A 5,916-nucleotide genomic window follows, 5' to 3' on the forward strand; every position below is an offset into this window, starting at 1 on the left:
GGAAATGAACTTGTTTTTGGATTTTCCAATTTTTCAAATTTTTATGATTTTTGAAATTTTTCAATTTTTATGGTTTTTGAATAAAAGTTAAGTGTTAGAATTCCCATCCCCACACTAATATAGGCATTGTCCTCAATGGCCAAAATGATGGAAATTATGCAAAAATGATGCATGATTTCTATACTAAATGCAATTCTACACTAAGCTATACTACATGATGCATGGTTTTTGTTATGACGGAGAGGATAATTTAGATTACCTCCCGTTGTGTATGCATTAACTTCCCCAAACCAAATAAGACACTATTGCTAATGTCAAAGCATAGGGGAGTTCATGCACACACTATGCTATGCATGAAACTAGATTGTCATTTTGGATTTTCAAAAATGGGAACAATAAAGAACACCTCAATGGTACCGAGGTGTGAGTCCTTTGGTGTTGCTAGGACTAAAACCAACAATGATCAAAATGAGATAAAATACAAAGAGATATAGACAAACCATGGGAGTGTAGGAGTCTCCAAGGCTAGTCTTCCATCATGCTATTATCATCACCACTTCCCTCATGAGAAGTGGTCACATTGCCACTTTCCTTATCACTTTCTTCCTTGCTTTCTTCACCATCATCTTCCTCATCATTATCTTCACCATCTCTTTCTTCATCTCCACTTGCTTCTTCCTCAATATTATTATCAAATTCCTCATCATTTCCAACAACCTCATTGTCTTCTACCACGTCCCTTGATGCACCCGGAAATAAGGCTTCTCTATCCGCCCAACTAGGCAAAGGACAAGATGGATCAAGGAGTCCTTGCCTAGCTAGATGTAGGAGGGGAGGATATTGAGCCAAATATGCATTCTTCCGATCTTCATAAGCTTGCTTGTGCATGGCTTGCATAAGAAGGGTGACATAGTCTTTTCCAATTTCAACTCCTTGCGGTTTGAACTCTTCATACACAAAGGGGTAAGGCGGTATAACAATGGAAGAGGAGGGAGTTTCATGATCACCCTTTTGTTTTTGAATGATGTACTCGGCTTCTTCGGATAGGGGAAGTAAATAGTTGGTCCGGTGGACACTAAGACGGCAAATCTTTGCGGGTAAAGTGAATGATCAAGCCTCACTAGTAAGCCACCCATACTTGGTGTCAAGGGGATTGTGAGCAACCCACTTAAACTTGTTAATCAAGATGGACATATCAATAAGATGGCCACCATCCTTAGCCTTGTACTTGCTATCCTTATTGAAATTAGGATCAAAGTGCTTGGCTAGGACCGTGACAAGGCCGCCATTAACAATAACGGTTTGACCCTTCTTCCCACTATCTACATGGAGCCATCTATCAACCAATAGCCTCAAAGAATTGTAAGGCTTGGTGTGAATTCTTCCAATATTCAAAGTTGATTCAAGGAGAATAAAATCGAGTCCCGTGAAATGATTGGTGTCTTTCCTAGCAATTATGGTATTTCCCACAACTTTGTGCCATATTCTTATGCCCGGATGATGGACCAAAAGAGCACGACAAGCTTTAAAATCTTCAAATTTCTTCCCGGAGATTGCCTCCCAAAGAGGCTCGGGATCATACTTCCCATATTGCTTATAAAATTTATGTTCATCGCTAAGACCCAAAATTTCACCCAATTCCGGAAAGGTAATGCGTCTACTAGTGTTAGCTAGACGAAACTCAATATTTTCCCTATTCTCAACTTTTGTCACTTTTAAAGAACTTAAGAATTCCAAGACAAGGGAGGGGTATGTTACTTCCTTCATTTCAAACAATTTCTTCAAACCCATGGCATTGAAAAAGACTCTTGTTTGTTCAAGAACACCCAACTTCTCTAAAGCATCTTGACATATGAATTTGGTGGATTGAATTTGTTTCATAGCAAACTTGACAAATGTATTTCTATGGGAATCGGAAATGAATGTTACCTCCGGATAATGCAAGAGTTGATTAATTACCGGAGTAGAGGGTGATGCTTCCATAGGAATTTGTTGTTGTTGTTGCACTACCAAGTTTGGTGTTGATACCACCATTGCCAAAGCTTTCTTTGCTTGTAGAGCTTTTTGCCTTTGAGAGAGAGCCTTTGCTTTTGGTGCCTTTGTTGCTCTTGTTGCTCCCTTTGTTCTTGCCATTTGATGAGCTTAACCAAGAAAAAGATCAAAAATCTTCAATTTGTAGAATGCCCAAATCGATTTGAAGGTGAAAGGCTTTGCCTTTATAAGAACAGAAATCGATTCAAAGGTTGAAGAATTTGCTCTTGGTTTTGATTGTTAATGAAGATGGAGTGATTGATTTGTTGTTTGAAAGATGGTTTGATTTGATTTGGGTGAGTTTTGTTGAGGGTTTTTGTTTTTGAGATAGAGAGGATGAGGGTTTTGATGTTATGGGTAGTGTTTATGAATGAATGAATGAATGAATGAAGGTGGGGTGGGTATTTAAAGAATTCGACAATTTTAGGACGCAGGGACAATCCGTGCGGATTGGGCGCAATCCGTGCGGATTCTACAGCTTCAAAATTTTCAAAATCCCGCCTACAGAGGGGCGGATTCTGGGGAATCCGCTCGGATTCTTCTGAGATGGGACGGGCGGATTTCGTGCAGGACGGATGGATTCTTGTCCAGAGATTTTTCTTTGTTTTTCTTCAGCTGCAAGACGGGGCGGATTGTTCACAAGACGGACGGATTACTCGTGAGACGGGCGTCTTTCTAGTAATCCGCTCGGATTCTTCAACAATCAAGAATTTTTGCAATTTCAGCTCAGCCCAAGACGGGCGTCTTCTCGCAGGACGCTCGGATTTGTGCGCAGACGGGCGGATTCTCAAGAATCCGCTTGATTGGTCCTTGTGTACACGGATTCGATTCCATCCGTGCACCAACGCATTCTCTTATCATTCTTTCTTTCTTTCTTTCAAATCTTGTGTTCTTCATTGTGGGGGCACTACTAAGGCATGAATAGCCTAGGCAATTGCCATCCCCACACTAAGGTAAAGCACTACACATCAATTAAAATCATTAGTCCCTCCCTCACTTCTCTCTTACATGACAATTATTTTGATCAAAGTAAAAATAAATCCAAAAATGACAAAAATGCAATACAAAAATTGAAAAGTAAGTTAGGGAGTTAGAAATATTTACAAGTGGTGGTTTAGGGAGGACTCCACCAAACTCTCATTCTTGATGAGATGTCAAGGGGGCATGTTCAAGGTGTTGTTGATGTTGCTCAACACCTTGAAGAAGTAATCAAAAGCTTGTTCATTGTTATGGTAGAGGTCCTCAATAGACCGTGGCCCTTGTTGTTGATCATGATCGATGGCATGCCCAATGTAGGGATTAAAGATCCCTTCAAATTCGTCGTCCCAAAGACCACAAACTTCATTGAGTTGATCATTGAAAATCTCTTGCTTAGATGGAGACAACTCTCCCAATTTCTTTTCTTGGCCAATGAGGCCATCATCTTCTTCCTTGGTTGATTTTGATGAGCTTTGCAAGCTCTCCTTGTCACAATTCACTTGCTCTTTGAATGGAGCATCTTCAACTTTCTTCCTCCATTGGAGTTCCGATTTCTTCCTTTCATCTTTCCGGCTATAATGATCAATCATGAAACATGGCTCATGCAAACGAGGAGCTCTCATGGTTTTGTCAAGATTAAAAGTTATGCTTTCATCTCCCACTTCTAGAGTGAGCTCTCCATGTTTCACATCAATCACCGCACCCGCGGTGTGTAGGAAAGGTCTTCCTAAGATGATTGGAATGTTGGAATCTTCCTCCATATCAACAATGACAAAGTCCACCGGGATGAAAAACTTCCCAATTCGCACGGGGACATCTTCCCATACCCCTAATGGTGTCTTCGTCGATCTATCGGCCATTTGAAGAGTGATATTGGTGCATTTAAGCTCTCCCATTCCCAACCTTTTACTTACCGAGTACGGCATGACACTCACACTAGCCCCTAGATCACATAAGGCTTTGTTGATCGTTGTGTCGCCAATGGTACACGGTATTGAGAAGCTTCCCGGATCCTTTAACTTTGGAGGTGAACTCCCTTGAAGTATTGCACTACTCACCTTAGTGAAGGCGATAGTCTCAAGTTTCCGGATCGACTTCTTTTTTGTGAGGATATCTTTCATGTACTTTGCATAGGCCGGAACGTGATTGATTAATTCCGTGAAAGGAATTGAGACTTCTAAGTTCTTCACAGTCTCCATGAACTTCCCAAGTTGATCATCAAATTTAGGCTTGGCTTGACGACTTGGAAAAGGAAGTCTAATCACAATGGGCTCCTTTTCTTTGGCATTGTCTTCATTTTTCTTTGAACTTTATTCTTTTGATGATTCCCCTTCTTTGGGACTTTGCACCACAACTTCATTCTCACTAGCTTTCACAACTTCATCCTCAACTTGCTTCTTCGGTGCTTCATATCTTGTACCACTTATCAAGTGAATGGCACTAACCGTTTCATGTCTAGGGGGATTACTTTGTGGTGGTAATTGCCCCTTTTGTCTTTGTGAGCTCGAAGATGCTAGTTGGGTCAATTGTGTTTCCAACATCTTGGTGTGAGCTAGAATGTTGTTGATGGTAGTGTCTTTTGCTTGGCTATCTTTTTGCATTTGGGTGAAAAATTCTTGTTGATTCTTTTGCATTTGGAGGACCGCTTTTTGGACATCAAAACCTTGGTCATTGTGGTGATTGTATGGATTTTGATTTTGGTAGCCTTGGTTTTGATTGTAAAAGGGTCTTTGATTTTGATTTCTCATGGGTGGAGGAGTGTATGTTGTTTCAGGGTTTTGGACATTTTGGCTTTTGTATGAGAGATTTGGATGGAACTTGGTGTTTTCATTGTAAAAGTTTGAATAAGGGGTACCACTTTTGTAAGCTTGGAAAGCATTAACTTGTTCGGTTGTTCCCCTACATTCACTTGAGTCATGACCCAAGGTTCCACAATTCTCACATATCCCGCTTGGGATTGATGAGGATGCCGTCATGGCATTGACATGATGCTTCGATGATTTTGAGTTTTCCTCAAGTCTAGCCATAGCTTGTTCAAACTTCAAGTTGATTGTGTCAATGTGAGCACTAAGTTGAGCACCCAATTGAGTAACGGTGTCCACTTCATACTTTCCTCCTCTAGTAGCCTTGCGAGGTCTACTATATTGTGAATTATGGACCGCCATTTCCTCAATCTTGTTCCATGTTTGATTGTCATCAACTTCGGTGAACATTCCATTTGATCCCATATTGAGAATGTTCCTAGAATCTTCATATAAACCATTCCAAAATTGTTGCACTAAAAACCATTCGCTAAGTCCATGGTGAGGACATGAGCGACAAATACCTTTGAACCGCTCCCAAGCTTCATACAAAGATTCTTCATCCCTTTGCTTAAAACCCGTAATTTGAGCTCTTAGCATATTGGTCTTTTCCGCTGGGTAGAATTTTTTGTAGAAAGCTAGAGCTAGCTTCTTCCAAGAATCTATTCCAAGGGTGGCCTTATCAAGGCCCTTCAACCATTGCTTTGCGGTGCCGATTAACGAAAAAGGAAATAAGACCCATCTTATTTGGTCTTGAGTCACGCCCGTTTGAGAGATAGCTTCACAATAATCGCAAAAGGTTTCCATATGAGAATGAGGGTCCTCACTAGGCATTCCCCCGAATTGGCTCCTCTCAACTAGTTGGATGAAGGCGGACTTGGCAATAAAGTTTCCGGTAAGATGTTGTGGGGTAGGAGTACCATTTGGTAAATCCTCCTCGGTGGGTATAGAGTGTGACGAGAATTTAGGCATTGTAGGTGGATTTTGTGTGGTATTGTTTAATGGGTTCTCTTCTCCTTCTATTGCGAAAGGATTGACAAACTCACTAGTGGGTTGAACAACTTCACCAACACCTCCCAAATTCCTCCTAACAAGTCTCCTATTA

General features: G+C 40.9%; 1 non-coding gene across 1 annotated transcript; it reads left to right on the forward strand.

Moving 5' to 3' along the window:
• Nucleotides 1-5,304: 5,304 nt before the first annotated feature.
• LOC141626002 (small nucleolar RNA R71) lies at nt 5,305-5,411 on the forward strand. Its single transcript, XR_012535737.1, has one exon. It is a non-coding gene; the product is annotated as a small nucleolar RNA R71 (small nucleolar RNA).
• Nucleotides 5,412-5,916: the final 505 nt, after the last annotated feature.

The sequence above is a fragment of the Silene latifolia genome, chromosome X, assembly GCF_048544455.1.
Source record: "Silene latifolia isolate original U9 population chromosome X, ASM4854445v1, whole genome shotgun sequence".
Taxonomy (NCBI): Eukaryota; Viridiplantae; Streptophyta; class Magnoliopsida; order Caryophyllales; family Caryophyllaceae; genus Silene; species Silene latifolia.